At 32.0% G+C, this 15,233-nt stretch overlaps 1 non-coding gene across 1 annotated transcript; it reads left to right on the plus strand.

The window, feature by feature from the left end:
• Positions 1-6,688: 6,688 nt before the first annotated feature.
• On the plus strand, positions 6,689-6,795 carry LOC128042080 (small nucleolar RNA R71). Its single transcript, XR_008197288.1, has one exon. It is a non-coding gene; the product is annotated as a small nucleolar RNA R71 (small nucleolar RNA).
• The last annotated feature ends 8,438 nt before the right edge of the window (positions 6,796-15,233 follow it).

Consider the following 15,233-nt stretch of genomic DNA (forward strand, 5'->3'; position numbering starts at 1 on the left):
CCGTGGCTAGTGAAAACCAAGCCTTGTGGGGGAACACGTGTGTGTTCAAAATAAGGATGAATGTTAGGGGGTACGAAGATGATGACTGATAAATAGCTCTACTTAGCAGTATGAAAACATAGGAATATGGTTCTTCAGAGCTAGGATTGGAAGCTAGCACAAGGAAGGAAGTATGTGTAGAAAAAGGATGTGTAAAATAAGTAGAGCATATTGCATGAAAGGTAATATGTAACACCCCTCAGTCAGCCCGTTTGCTGGACCCAAGTTATAGAATTCTACTACAAACACCAAAATATTCACACACAAATTATAACATTCGATTCAATTAAAATGCATCAAATTAATCCATATTCATGCATAATAGATGTTATTAGTAAAGCAGGGACTAAATTGAGCATACAAACATAGTTGAATAAATTCAAGTAAGATTATGTACCAATCTAAAAACTTTTCCAAAATATGGAACTAGGTGTCGATACAAAAGAAACATGTACCAATATTTTTATCAAAGGTATTGATACCAAAAATAAGTATCAATACCGTTTTGGCATTCTGCCATTATCAAAACAATTTTATTTTGTCAAGTATCAATACCTTGGTCCGTGGTATCGAAACTTTTACCCAGGTGGTCAAAACCATAAATTATAGAAGTTCATTTCATGCCCAAATCTATATCTTAGCTCATGGATACATATAGGCACACAAATATCCTACACAGAACTCATTCAATCCAGTACAAACATACAACCAATTCAAAAATATTCATATCAAACCAAAATTATCATTATAACAATAATCCTAAGTTGTAATGGTATTTGTGCAAGTGTGCACAGCTGTTCAAGTAATAAGCAAGTAAAATGACTTATCATCTCCACAGGGACTGTGTATGTTAATCGATTATTTGTAAAATTATAAGTTAACAATTTGGTGGTAAAAACACAATGTTTTGAGTGGTGGATGATTAAACTAAGTGAAATTAACTAGATGCAAAGAATGATCCCTACGCAAATAAATCTAAATGCAAATGTATGAATGAATGGCTTTAGCAACAAAAACAATCAACATAAAATAGGCTAGGATAATTAAATTAATCAACTCAATTCATTTTTATCAGGCTTAACAATGTTCATAAAATATTCCATGGTAACTCGACCTTTCATGAGTTTGGAAACCAAATTAAGTCCTCTCGGAATCTTTTACTTAGTGAAATATGCATTTTATTGATCAATTTAAACTAAGGGTTTCTTAGTATTTATGCGAGGTCATAGGGACATTTATGTTTGCAACAGTTTAATCACATAAACCTAAAAACTATGCAAGATAATAGAGCTAACTAAAGATATTATGAACCTCTAATTTAGTTGGGTTCAGTGATCTAAATTGAGCATTGCACTTTTCAATTATGCGTCTACTAGCTGTTGTCTGGTTAGGATCATTCAGCTAATCTGAATGCACCCAATCACGTATGAATGAAATAAATCTTGATTTTAATTGAAAACATGATCCAATCAATATGATTTCCTTATCAACTAAACATAGCAATCATAAGGATGAATTAGTGGTCCTCATATGTTGAGCTTAGCAATTCCTCTCAACTAGTCTAGTCGATAAAATCATCAAATCAGTAGGTCTTTTATTAGGTTTTAATGAGGCTAAGCTAATGGTAGGGATAAAGAAATATGAATTTGTAGGTTCAATCATCTTAATCCTAACTTTGTCTTAGATCCTTTTACATTACAACCTTCATACAAATAGGTCCCGAAACTTATTTCAAACTCCTGCTCAACCTTTATCTTTTAGACTTTGAGCAAAATTTTCATTACTTTTTATTCTTTTGAACAAACTTACCTTTATTATTTCATTCCTTTTTTTTATAAACATGAGAAGAGCATGTACATCTTTTCGTATATCTCCTCAAATTTTGATCACCAAGAAAAATTTAGTTAAGATAAGTGCAAAAGAATACAATGAAATCAAAAAGATGATAATATGACTTATGATGTAGGTAATTTGCAATAAATAGTCCATTAAGCTCAAAAATTATGTTTCAAGGGTTAAATTAATAAGGTCGGCTTGAACGACTCAAGCGATCCAAAGAAAGTGTGCCTGTATCATATTAAATTATTATACCTCCTAGGATTTTGCCTCAAGAAAGTTACTAAGTCAATTTTAAAGACTTAAACCTTCGTACATGTCTATTTCTTGCCTATATCATATTAAATTCTTATACCTCCTAGGATTTTGCCTCAAGAAAGTTAATAAGTCAATTTTAAAGACTTAAACCTTCATGTATGTCTATTTCTAAAGAAAATGAATTTTCATGGGAAATACCACTTAAGTCTAAAGAACATACAAGCATTCCATACTCAATATAACATAAGAATAAATTAGATAAAATCAGAAATTATGCTTGCATTTGAACACACTTATGAACAAAAATTCTTTTTGAACATTCATGTACCGTAAACCATACCTTAGCCAACAATTTTAGATATTCCCTTCGACAAGAATGACTACCATACTTTCTTATAATCCATTGGAATCTCAGATTTTTCACAACATTAAGAACTTGTTGAAGAAAATCTCAATTTATATTTGTCATCATGGCAAAGTACTCATCTTCTTCAACATCAGGTTAAACAAATCATTAATAGACTTAGAAGTTAGGGGTACCTTTTTCTTACAAATAAGAACTTTAGTAGCATCTAGCTTAGTCAAATTGGCATAGAACTCTTGAACTAACTCCTCTTCGGGTAATGATCGTACATCGCAAAAATAATTCCAATTGAGGGCATCAATTGTCTTTCAAATCGACAAAGGCACAACCATCTTATCATTGCTCTCCAAGTTGAAACCTTTTTCTGGCATCATAGGTAGATTTTTAATGATGGAATCAAACCTTTCTTTCACTTCCTCATCTTGAATCACAATGGATTTTTCAGCAGAGGTCTTAGGAGATCTAGTTCTTTTGCGAGACATGGTGATTTTCCCAAAAAATAGGCAAAATTTTGGTAATGGATGAAGCAAAGGATTTTGCGGCAGTGATAGGCTTGCTGTAGCAACAGGTTTGGGGTGGTGCACGGCTTGCGATAGTGATAGGATTCGACAGTGATAGGAATGCAGCGGTGATATGGTTGCTCCGGCAAAAGGCTTGCGGCAATAGTAGTCTAAGGTTTTGTGATAAAGGAAGAAATTTGGGGATATTTTTTGACATTTAGGCTGATGACTAAAGGGAAAAAAAGAATGAGTAGCTAGCGGTTAGGCTAATTGCTTAAAGGGTTGTGAAAAATGTGATGGTAGAAAATGGTTTATATAGTGGTAAATTAAGGTAATTTTGTAGCAAAATTTTACTACTTAAGTGACTTAGGTGGCAAGTATAGATGGAGGGAAAAGTGGTAACAATATTAGGGTTATTACTTACATTAAAAAAAGAAATTAAAGTGAAAATTAAAAATTTTAAAATTAATCAAAAAATTTCTTCTCAAAAGATTACATTAAATTAATTCCTACAAAGGTTCGAGGGGCCACAACGATCCTGCTTAAGTTCCAATCTCCTTAGATAGAATTAATTAAATTTACTAATTTCAGAAAAATAATTTCAAATTTTTTATTACAAATTAAGGGTCTACTAATTTGAATGAAGTTTAATTCGCTCATCTTTACCATCCCAATAGTGTTTGATACGTTGACCATTAACTTTAAACGTACATCCATGGTTTTCGTGCAATTCTACAGCTCCATATGGATAAAATTTGAAGATGGTATAAGGTCCTCTCCATCGGGATTTGAGCTTCCCAGGGAATAACTTTAGCCTCGAATTAAAGAAAAACACTTTTTAACCTTCTCTAAATTCACAACGTTGTATACGACTATCATGTCATCTCTTAGATAAATCTATGATAAAAACCAACATGGCTTAAGAAACTTCTAACTCCTTTCACTCTAACAAGAGGTGGTAATCTTTCAAGTACGTCCACTTTGCTATATTCACTTCAATTTCATTTTTGGAAATTTTATGTCCAAAGACAATTCCCTCTTTAACCATAAAAGGACATTTCTCCTAGTTAAGGACAAGATTCGTCTCCTTGCATCTTTTTAGTACTTTAGCCAAATTACTCAAACAAATATCATAAGTGTTACCAAAAATAGAAAAATCATTCATGAAAACCTCAACAAAATTATCAACCATATCAGTGAAAATTTCCATCATACATCACTAAAATGTGGCAGCTGCATTACATAAGCCGAAAGGTATTAACCTAAAAGCAAATGTAACATATGGGCAGGTAAAAGTAGTTTTATGTTAGTCCTCCGGGGTGAAAACTATTTGGTTGTATCCCGAATATCCATCTAAAAAGTAGTAAATTTTGTTACCTGCCAGTCGATCTAACATCTGATCTATAAAGGGTAACAGAAAATGATCCTTACGAGTGGCTTTGTTTAATTTTCTATAGTCAATACAGATTATCCAACTCGTGATAGTTCTCATTGGGATTAACTTCTTACGTTCATTCCTGACAATCGTGATTCCACCTTTCTTTGGTATACATTGTACTGGACTTACCTAAGAACTATCTGAGATGAGGCAGATAATTCCTGCATCAAACCATTTGATCACTTCCTTCTGCATGATTTCTTTCAGGATAGGGTTAAGTCTCCTTTGCCAATCGATTCTACCTCGCTCACCTTCCTTTAAAGTAATCTTATACATACAGTAGAAAGGGTTTATACCTCGTTAAAAATTACTTTAAAACAACAATCAGTTGCTCCTCTTGGTGTTCTATCAGTTCTGCTGAAACAATCACAAACAAAGTAGAACTATTACCTAAATAAATGTATTTTAAATAGAACAAAAGTACATTCAGTCAAAGCTTAGGCGGTTCCTCAATTGACAACTTGGGTTGTGTAAATTCCTGAACTTTTGACTCTAGCGGTTCAAATCACAATGGTTGAACATAACTCCTCGGATTAGCTTCCATCAAAGCCATGTTTTCTTTACCTTTTTCATCTTCCAATGGTTTAGACCCTAAAGTGTTCTCTAATGGGTCCTCTTCATAATTGCTTTCCATAGAAAATAAGGTTTCTAATTCCTTTATCACTGAACATTCCTCCATCAAATTGGGAAATTTCATGGCCTTTAAAATGTTAAATGTTACCTGATCATCTTGAACTCTCATTGTGAGTTCTTCTTTTTGCACATATATAAACGTTCTTCCTGTGGCTAGGAGAGGTCTCCCTAGGATGATCAGAACTTCCTTATATGCTTCAAAATCTAACACAATAAAGTCAGCATGAAAAATAAACTTATCAACTCTAACCAAAAAATCCTCGATCTTTCCCTCGAGATATGCTAATGAACCATTCGCTAGTTGAAGTGTCACAGTAGTGGATCTTACATCACCTATTCCAAAAATTTGAAAATACATTTCGGCATCAAGTTGATGCTTGCTCCAAGGTCAAACAAAGTTTTACCACAGTTAGATTCTTCGATGTTACAGGGTATCGTAAAGCTTCCAGGGTCTTTCAATTTTGGAGGTAGCTTGTTCTGTAAGAACGTACTACACTCCTTCGTCAAAGAAACACTCTCATACTCACTAAGCCTTTTCTTCTTGCATAGAATATCCTTTATAAACTTCACATAATTAGGCATTTATTCTAAAGTCTCTAGCAATGGAATGTTGATCTGCAGTTGCTTTAGAACATCAAAGAACTTATTGAATTGTACCTCTTATTTATGCTTTTTCTGCTAAAGTCTTTGAGGATATGAAACTCTAGATTGATACGGACAACTTTTCTAAAGAGGTAAATTTGCAAAAGAAGGTGTTAGCTTACCAGAATTTACTAGTTTAGGGTTTACCTCATCAGATTTTTTAGCATCTGATTTTTTCAGTGTAGGAACTTCAACTGTTGGTTGACTTTCCTCCTTTTCAGTAGGCTCATCTTTAACCACAACCTTTTTGGGTTCCAAAATTTTTACCACTTCGTAATGCAACTACCTTGCAATTCCTTACTAGAATTCCTCAGACTTTCTATATCGCTCCGCAAGGCTCCTTGCGATCTACTACAAAGCTCAGTAGCTGATTGACCCATCTGGTTCTCTAGATTTTTTAGTGTTGTTGCATGACTTTGGATCAAATGGTCATTTTTTTCCATGTACGCCATCAACAAGTCCTCCAATTTTTTTGACGACTTAGCTTGAGGTGGTTTTGGAGCTATACTACAAACCCTTGGGATTGATTGGGTTTATATTGCATTTGATTGTTCAATCCATTTCCTTGGTACTCCAGGAAGAGTTTGAATGATTCCTCCATGATAGATTCACTCTTATTTTGATACTGATTCCTTACATAACAAAGAGACTCGGGGTTTGAATGGAAATTCTCAAAAGAATGATCATTCCCACAATATACACATGAAACAAATCATACTAACTTGGTGATTGAGCTGCAAAATTATTCAAACCATTAGTGAAGTCAATGCGGCATCTTCATGCACTCCAACTACTCGTCTTTAAAAAATTGGTCAATTTGTCAGCCATTGGTAATTATTGCTAGCGATCCTTTCGATGATCTCGTAACCCTCGTTATAAGACTTAGAAAAAATCACACCATTCGCATAAGCATCTACCATTAATCTTGTATGTTCGTTGAGACCATTATAAAATGTCTCCAATTGGATACAATGAGGAATCCCATAACGAGGACACTTACGAAGCAATTCTTTCAATCTTTCCCACGCCTCGTATAAGGACTCGTCATCAAATTGTTAAAAATTAGTTATTTCATTTCACAACTTTGCCTTCTTGCTCGGTGGAAAATACTTTACCAAAAACCTTTTTGCTAATTCTTTCCAAGTAGATATTGAACTTGGTGGCAATGAATTCAGTTATGCTTGTGCTCGACCTCACAATGAGTACAAAAACAACCTCAACCTTAACGCATATTCAGTCACGCCATCAAACTTAAATGAATCATTCACCTCTATGAATAACTGAAGGTGAAGATGTGGATCCTCCATGGACATGCCACTAAACTAGCCCATCGTTTGGAGCATTTGAAACATCACTGGTTTCAATTCAAATTGTGGTGCCTCGATATCCAGCCTCAAAATTCATGAATTTAATTCCTTGAAGAGTGGCACATCGTATTGTCTTATGACACCATCCCTATAATCCACAATAAGGATTGGGTTGTCCACATGATTAACTCTATTACCTTGTCCATCATTTTTATTTCCAAGGCCCATCTCGACTTGTCTTTGAGCAAATCTCTCGCGCCTTCTCTATCTAAATGTCTATGCAATTTTAGGGTCTATAGGAATTAGCTCGATGATTGAATATATGCTCACAAACACCTCATAAATAAAATCACAAATAAATAATAAAGAATAAATTAGTAATGTTAGAAATTAAATAAAAACAAAAGTGCAAAAAATAATTTCACAAAGAATGATTAAGGCAATAGACCCTGACAATGGCGCCAAAAACTTTTAACGGTATTTGTGCAAGTGTACACAGTTATTCAAGTAGTAAGTAAGTTAAATGATTTATTGTCTCCATAAGGATTGTGTATGTTAATCGATTATTTGTAAAATTATAAGTTAAGAATTTAGTGGTAAAAACACAATATTTTGAGTGGTGAATGATTAAACTAAGTGAAATTAACTAGATGCAAAGATTGATCCCCATGCAAATAAATCTAACTGCAAATGTATGAATGAATGGATTTAGAAACAAAAACAATCAACATAAAATAGGCTAAGATAATTATATTAATCAACTCAATTCATTTTCATCATGCTTAACAATGTTCGGAAAACATTTCATGGCAACTCGATCTTTCATGAGTTTGGAAACCAAATTAAGTCCTCTCAGAATCTTTTACTTAGTGAAATATGCATTTTAATGATCATATTAAACTAAGGGCTTCTTAGTATTTATGTGAGGTCATAGGGACATTTACGTTTGCAACAACTTAATCACATAAACCTAAAAACTATGCAAGATAATAGAGCTAACTAAAGATACTATGAACCTCTAATTTAGTTGGGTTCAGTGATCTAAATTAAGCATTGCACTTTTCAATTATGTGTCTACTAGCTGTCATCTGGTTAGGATCTTTCATCTAATCTGAATGCACCCAATCACGTATGAATGAAATACATCTTGATTTTAATTGAAAACATGATCCACTGAGGCACAAACATGTTAAACATTAATCAAATAAATCTTATTGAATTAACATAATCATCCTAAAAAATAGGATTTAAAATATCATCGTTGATGTCAAAAACAATAAACACATAGAAAAGATAAGTAAATTAAATAACAAAAGGAAAGAGTAAACTCTAATTCAGTTCAATAGCCTTTTTGATCTTTTCTGACTGATGTGTTCCTCCGTTCTGCTTGGTGCTTATTTTGCTAAGGGTTTCCTAAGGTGGCTTGCCAAAGAAAAGTCTTAACAAAGATTTTTTTGGCTAAATAATGGAAGGGAGGTGGATGGCTATGCAAGGGAAAAGAATAGGGAGATGGAAGAGAGAATGATGAATGAGAGAATGAATGAGAGATGAGTGATGAAGGATATGTTTTAAAGTAAGGGATGATTTGAGAAGCGAGATTTGTATGATATTTATTGGTGAAGGTAATGGTAGAGTTTGCTAAAAATAGAATTCAAAACCCTTCTCTTTTCTCTCATACATGGCTAGCTACAAATTGTGGAAAAGGGGATGACTTGGTTGACTGTTTTTGAATTCAAAACAATGCTATTAATAGCCATAAGGTGGACGACTTCAAAGACCAAGTTGGTGGATCAATTTCTGATATATTTCCAACTGCAAGGACCTTTAGTTAAAGACCCCAAAGCTTATTTTTGGCCACCCATCTACTTGTGCTGAAATTGGGCTTTCATTCCTCCTTGTTGGACGGTTTCTCAGTCCAATAATTAATCAGACAAGTCCATCTTTTAGCACATCATTTACTAGGTCAAATTAACATCTTTATGACCCAATTTTGCATGGTCTTGTCATCCAAATGAAGTGGATGTGTGCATGTCCTTGCATCATTTATGTTAATCGCATCTTCCATGGTCCTCCTACATAGTGAAAATTTACATATTAATATTTAACTTGAAAATAATATAAATTATGTACAGAAATCATGTAATTAAGCATAATTTCACATACCTTACAAATTCATGTCCAATATTAATAATTACGTAAAATTCACTTATTTTAATAATAGTTACTCAAGATTAACATATTTATTAAGTCAAAAGGTGATGAAAATATATAGAAAAATCCTATATAATTTCGAGTTTACATAAGTTCCTAATGATCATGCAACAACTAACACCTTAATTCATAAATCGAAATCAACCAATTATCACATTCATTAATACTAATATCCCTTCAAGGCACCACAACAAGTTCAAATACCATTAATGACACTTTCACTATCATCTAACCTAATACCAAATAGTCCTTCAAACAATATTAAACTTAACTTCTTAAATATGCATCATTATTATCAAAATCATTTAAAGCATAACTTAAGCACATATATTACCTTTACACACCTATTCCTTGGCACATTACCTAATCATCATTTAAGTAACCAATCATATAAGCCAAACTACTCAACTAGATACCATTTTCATGAACATTACCATCACACACACATATACCTATACCAATGGTATTCAAATACCAAACTTACTCAAAATATAATATTTTCCCAAACATAAGACTTCCTAAATACATGTAACACCCCTAACTCGTGCTCGTCACCGGAATAAGGTTATGGAGCATTACTAGACCTATCAGAATGTAAGACCCCAAACTCGGTCTAAACATTATGACCGAATCTAGCGATGTCACATTGTAACACCCCTTACCCGTATTCGACGCCGGAATAGGGTACGAGGCATTACTAGAAGACATACATTTGCATACGTATTAAACCGAGGTACAAAATTTCATCCGAATTAGAACTTTTAAATTATTAACATTCTTTTATAATTCTTTACAACATATCGTCAAAATATTATATTCATAACAAATAGGGCCTACAAGACCCGATATTTACACATGTAATTCAAAGCCTCATTTCCATTTCATTCAATTCACAATTTCTGATATTCACAATTCAAATCAATTTCTCAATCCAATATATATATTTCAATCATCTAAGAATATAATTCAACTTACACGAACTTACCAGGCTAAATTGCAGAAATACCAAAATTCAGAGACATTTTGGTAATTTTCTATTTTCCTCGAATTTCCACTCAATCCGATATAAATTAATATTTCATTCAATTTATTAATTTAAATAATAAAAAATTCATTTCATGCAATTTAGTCACTTTTTGACATTTTACAAATTCACCCTTAAAATATTACTTTTATTTAATTTAGTCCATGAACCTAAAACATGCAAATTAGCCATTTTTCATGAAAACTCATGCTAGTTTAATAATCATATATTTTCCTCCTCCTCCTCTCCATTCCACATCCTTAATGTATATAACATGCTTATATGTAACATTAACTATAATTTCACTATTTATTTATTTGTTCATTCAAAGTTGTCCACTTAGTCATTGTCACAAAATTATTTATATCTTGAGCTACAGAACTCCAAATTAAGATCTGCAATTTTCTCTAAAACTAGACTCACATATCTTCTTACAATAAAATTTTCATAATTTATAGTTTAGCCAATAAGTATAGTTTATTCTTTAAATTCATCTCTATTCTGCTATCTGACAGTTTTGACCATTCTTCACTAAAAATTAATTATCTCCTCGTACAAGTTTCGAATAATGTTTCTGTCTATTTATATTGAAAATAAGCTCATTAAATATTTTAAGCATATAAATTTAAGCCCCTAATCATTTTTCTCCAATTTTTTATGATTTTTCAAAGTCAGAACAGGGGAACCCGAAATCATTCTGACCTTATCTAACAAAATTTATTATAACTCATGATTTACAATTCCATTGCTACAGTGTATCTTCTATGAGAAACTAGACTCAATAATATTTAATTCAATATTTTTTTCATCCTCTAATTCAATTTTCACGATTTATGGTGATTTTTCAAAGTTAGACTACTGCTGCTGTCAAAAACTGTTTTGGTGTAAAATGTTGACTACTAGGTGTATAACTCCCTTATTCCCTTTCTCTATAATATTTCCCATCACTTTCACTTATTTTTATTCACTAATATATCAAGAACATAAGACCTTATATAAGAAAACTCTACTATAGCACTATTTCCATGCTTTTTCAATAATATCAAACTTAAAAATATATTGAAATCTTGATGTTCTTACCTTGTGCTATTGATTTCAATCTTTAACTTGATTTTCTCTCTCCTCCAGCTTCTATTTCTTGAATCTAACTTGATATTCTAGCTCCCCATTGTCTCCTTGTTATTTTTCTCTCTTGGAAGCTATGGAAATTCTTTTGATTTCTAAGTGAAAATGGTAAATTTTTTGTGGAATGACCAAATTGTAAAGAAAGCAAAACTTTCTTTCTTGTCCTCTCTTCTCACATTGGTTGCATGGAAGAAGATGAAGATTCTTCATCTTTCCTTCCATATATATACTAAATATAATAATAATAAAATAATAAAATATCATTTAAAAATCAAATTAAAATATTAATAAACTAATATTTATTTAATTAATTAATCTAAAATATCACCAACATCATCATTGCCTTCTAGATTTCTCTCTCTTCTAATTGACCATTTTGCCCTTCATAATCTTTAAAAATTTCATCCTTGAGTCATCACTTTATTTGGTAAAATTATGATTTAGTCCCTCAAAATTCTTCACATTTTCAATTTGGTCCTAATTCATCCATTTTCCTTAGTTTCTAGATTATTCCACCCTTAAAATATTTACACTATTGGTCCTTCAAATTTTTTGTATTTACACTTTAACCCCTCAAATTTCGAGTATTTACTCTTGGGCAACAAAACTTTTCTCACTTTTACGATTTAATCCTTTCTTGAATTAATATGTCAAAATATAATTCCCAATGTTGCCATAACTCAAAATTTCCCTTTTTGTCACTTTATTTCCTTATTCTACTATCAAGGATACCTACTTTCTTACTGTAGTAATTTTCGGTATTATTAAGAGTAATTTTCGGATATTACATTTCTCTCCCCTTAAAATAAGTTTCGTCCTCGAAATTTCCTTGTTTTGTTTTGATCATGAACTTCATCTTTTCTATATTCTTTCAATTATCCTTTTCTATCCATTCTTATCACTAACATTTCTAGTTTTTATATTATTTTGTACTTTCTTTTCAATAATATTCTTCTTTTTACTTAATCGAGCTCTTATTTCCTCTCTTTCCACTTAACTAGAAGTCCTTTCTTCATTTATTTTTCTTAAAATCATCTCTATAATTCTATAGTTCCCTTCTGTACATATTTACCTAGCTTAGTATTTGTATTCATTCTCTATCCTTTCATTTCACAATTTATTTTTAATTCAATATTTCAAACATGAATCAGAGGTAAACCTTTACCTTGTAGCGAAAATTATTTATCTTTTTTTAGCAGAGGCCCAGTAGATTAGATAGAACACTTAGGATATACGAAACTGATACGGAGGTGCATTATTATTATGCATTATTAAACAAAAAGCACTAAAGTGTTATATAGAGAACATAAATGCGCTAATAATCAAAGAGCACTAGCGTGCTATTAACCAGAGAGTGTGCTAAGGTCTTATAATGATATACCACTAATATCCTAGTAGTTCTAATCTCATCTACTTGGGAAAATTATATCATGCATGCATATCACTTTTACACTATTCGCATAATGCTTTTACATCCTTTACAATTTAATCCTTGTACCAATAATCCGTATATTTATATCTTCTCTATCTTTAATACATAAATTATATTTCAAAATTCATTATTCATCCGTAATTTACTAATAATCCATATCATGTATTTCACATATCACGTTTACATGTTTTGCAATTTAGTCATTAGCACAATATTTATTTTAGCAAAACAATACACTTTCTAAATATGCATGCAAAACAGAACAATAACCAGTCATAAACCGACTAGACCAACAGGGCTTTCGTCTAACATTATAATTAGCTAACATTCTCACAACATAAGAACTCTATCAAAACTAAACAATTACACATACATATCTCTGAGGATAAAAGAATATATATAATATCCAGAAAAGATCATCATGTTCATTTCGACTGTAACCTTCACACACAGACATCTTTACCACTTAATTATCATTTCTCTGACTAATTTTGTTATCACAAACCTCACTTTATTCCACTCAGTAAAAAAAATTCCAGTTAATACATACATTCTTTTAGGTATCATACCTGAATATTTTATCTCATCAAATTTAACTTCTTTATTTACTCTCTTACTTGTTTACTTACTTGCTTGCTTAAACAGCTCATGATTATAACTTACTCCTTCCTTGCTGAAATTCTTTTCTCAACTTATAACTGAAATATTCTTAATCCTTATACTTACCTGAATCTATTTATTGTACTTTTACCTGAACATTCATGTAACATAATTTCTTTACTAGCCCGTTGAATCACTTGGAATACTAAGGATACTCGGGTCTTCTGTCTGATAATAACATGCCAAAGCCATGTCTTAGACATGGTCTTACATGAGATGTTTCCTATACTACCAATGTCATATCCCAGATATGGTCTTACATGGGGGTTCTCATATCGGTGTCCATGTCATGTCCCAGACATGGTCTTACGGGGGATCTCTCATCCCAGTGCCAACGCCATGTCCCAAACATGGTCTTACATGGGACCTCTCATAATCTCAATGATGCCAACGCCATGTCCCAGACATGGTCTTACATTGGCTCACATATCGATGTCGATGCCATGTCCCAAACATGGTCTTATACGAGATTGCAAGCCGATGCCATATCTCAGATGTGGTCTTATATGGAAATCACATATCACATGTTGTCATGGTCTTTTCTGTAAATTCGTCACATATCACTAAATGAAAGTACTCATTCTTGTGTTCTACTCAATTTGATCTTTCAATTCAATTTTCATACTATTGTAATATTCATGGTTCAATAGCAAAGACATAAAACAAACATCATATTATTTCTAATTTAACAATTAAACATAAGATTCTATCATATAAACATACGGTACACTTATTCAAGCAAGTGTACATAAACATACATTCCATCTATTTGTGTATATTTACTTACCATATTTACTTAATCAAATATGTTGAGTACATAACATCATATGCGCGCCAAGCAAACGCGGATGAGCATATCACCATATAAACTTTCATTTTATTCTACGTTTCTACATTTCTGAACTCATGGTTGTCTTACTTTATACGTTAACACATACTTATCATGAATTTTCTATTCATACCATTCTAAATTTCATTTCATCATAAACACATTTCAATCACTTCAACATAATTTTCTTAGCATTATTGGAAACAACTCGGTTAGAATTCATCTCTGTCTTACAAAACAATTTCATTGGAGTCGGAAGATATTACATTATCACGAGTAAATAATATGGCATGTATAGCTAAACTCACATACGTTATGCTAGTCTGAGAACCGATTAAACCATAGCTCTGATACCACTAAATGTAACACCCAAACCCGATCTAAACGTTATGACCGAATCTCGCGATGTCACATTGTAACACCCTTTACCCGTATTCGACGCCGGAATAGGGTACGAGGCATTACTAGAAGACATACATTTGCATACGTATTAAACCGAGTTACAAAATTTCATTCGAATTAAAAATTTTAAATTATTAACGTTCTTTTATAATTCTTTACAACATATCCTCGAAATATTATATTCATAACAAATAGGGCCTACGAGACCCGATATTTACACATGTAATTTAAAGCTTCATTTTCATTTCATTCAATTCACAATTTCTCATGTTCACAATTCAAATCAATTTCTCAATCCAATATATATATTTCAATCTTCTAAGAATATAATTCAACTTACACGAACTTACCGGGCTAAATTGTAGAAATACCAAAATTCGGGACATTTTGGTAATTTTCTATTTTCTTGAATTTCCACTCAATCTTGATATAAATTAATATTTCATTCAATTTATTAATTTAAATGATAAAAAATTCATTTCATACAATTTGGTCACTTTTTGACATTTTACAAATTTACCCTAAAATGTTAC

Source organism: Gossypium raimondii, chromosome 6 (assembly GCF_025698545.1).
Source record: "Gossypium raimondii isolate GPD5lz chromosome 6, ASM2569854v1, whole genome shotgun sequence".
NCBI classification, from domain to species: domain Eukaryota; kingdom Viridiplantae; phylum Streptophyta; class Magnoliopsida; order Malvales; family Malvaceae; genus Gossypium; species Gossypium raimondii.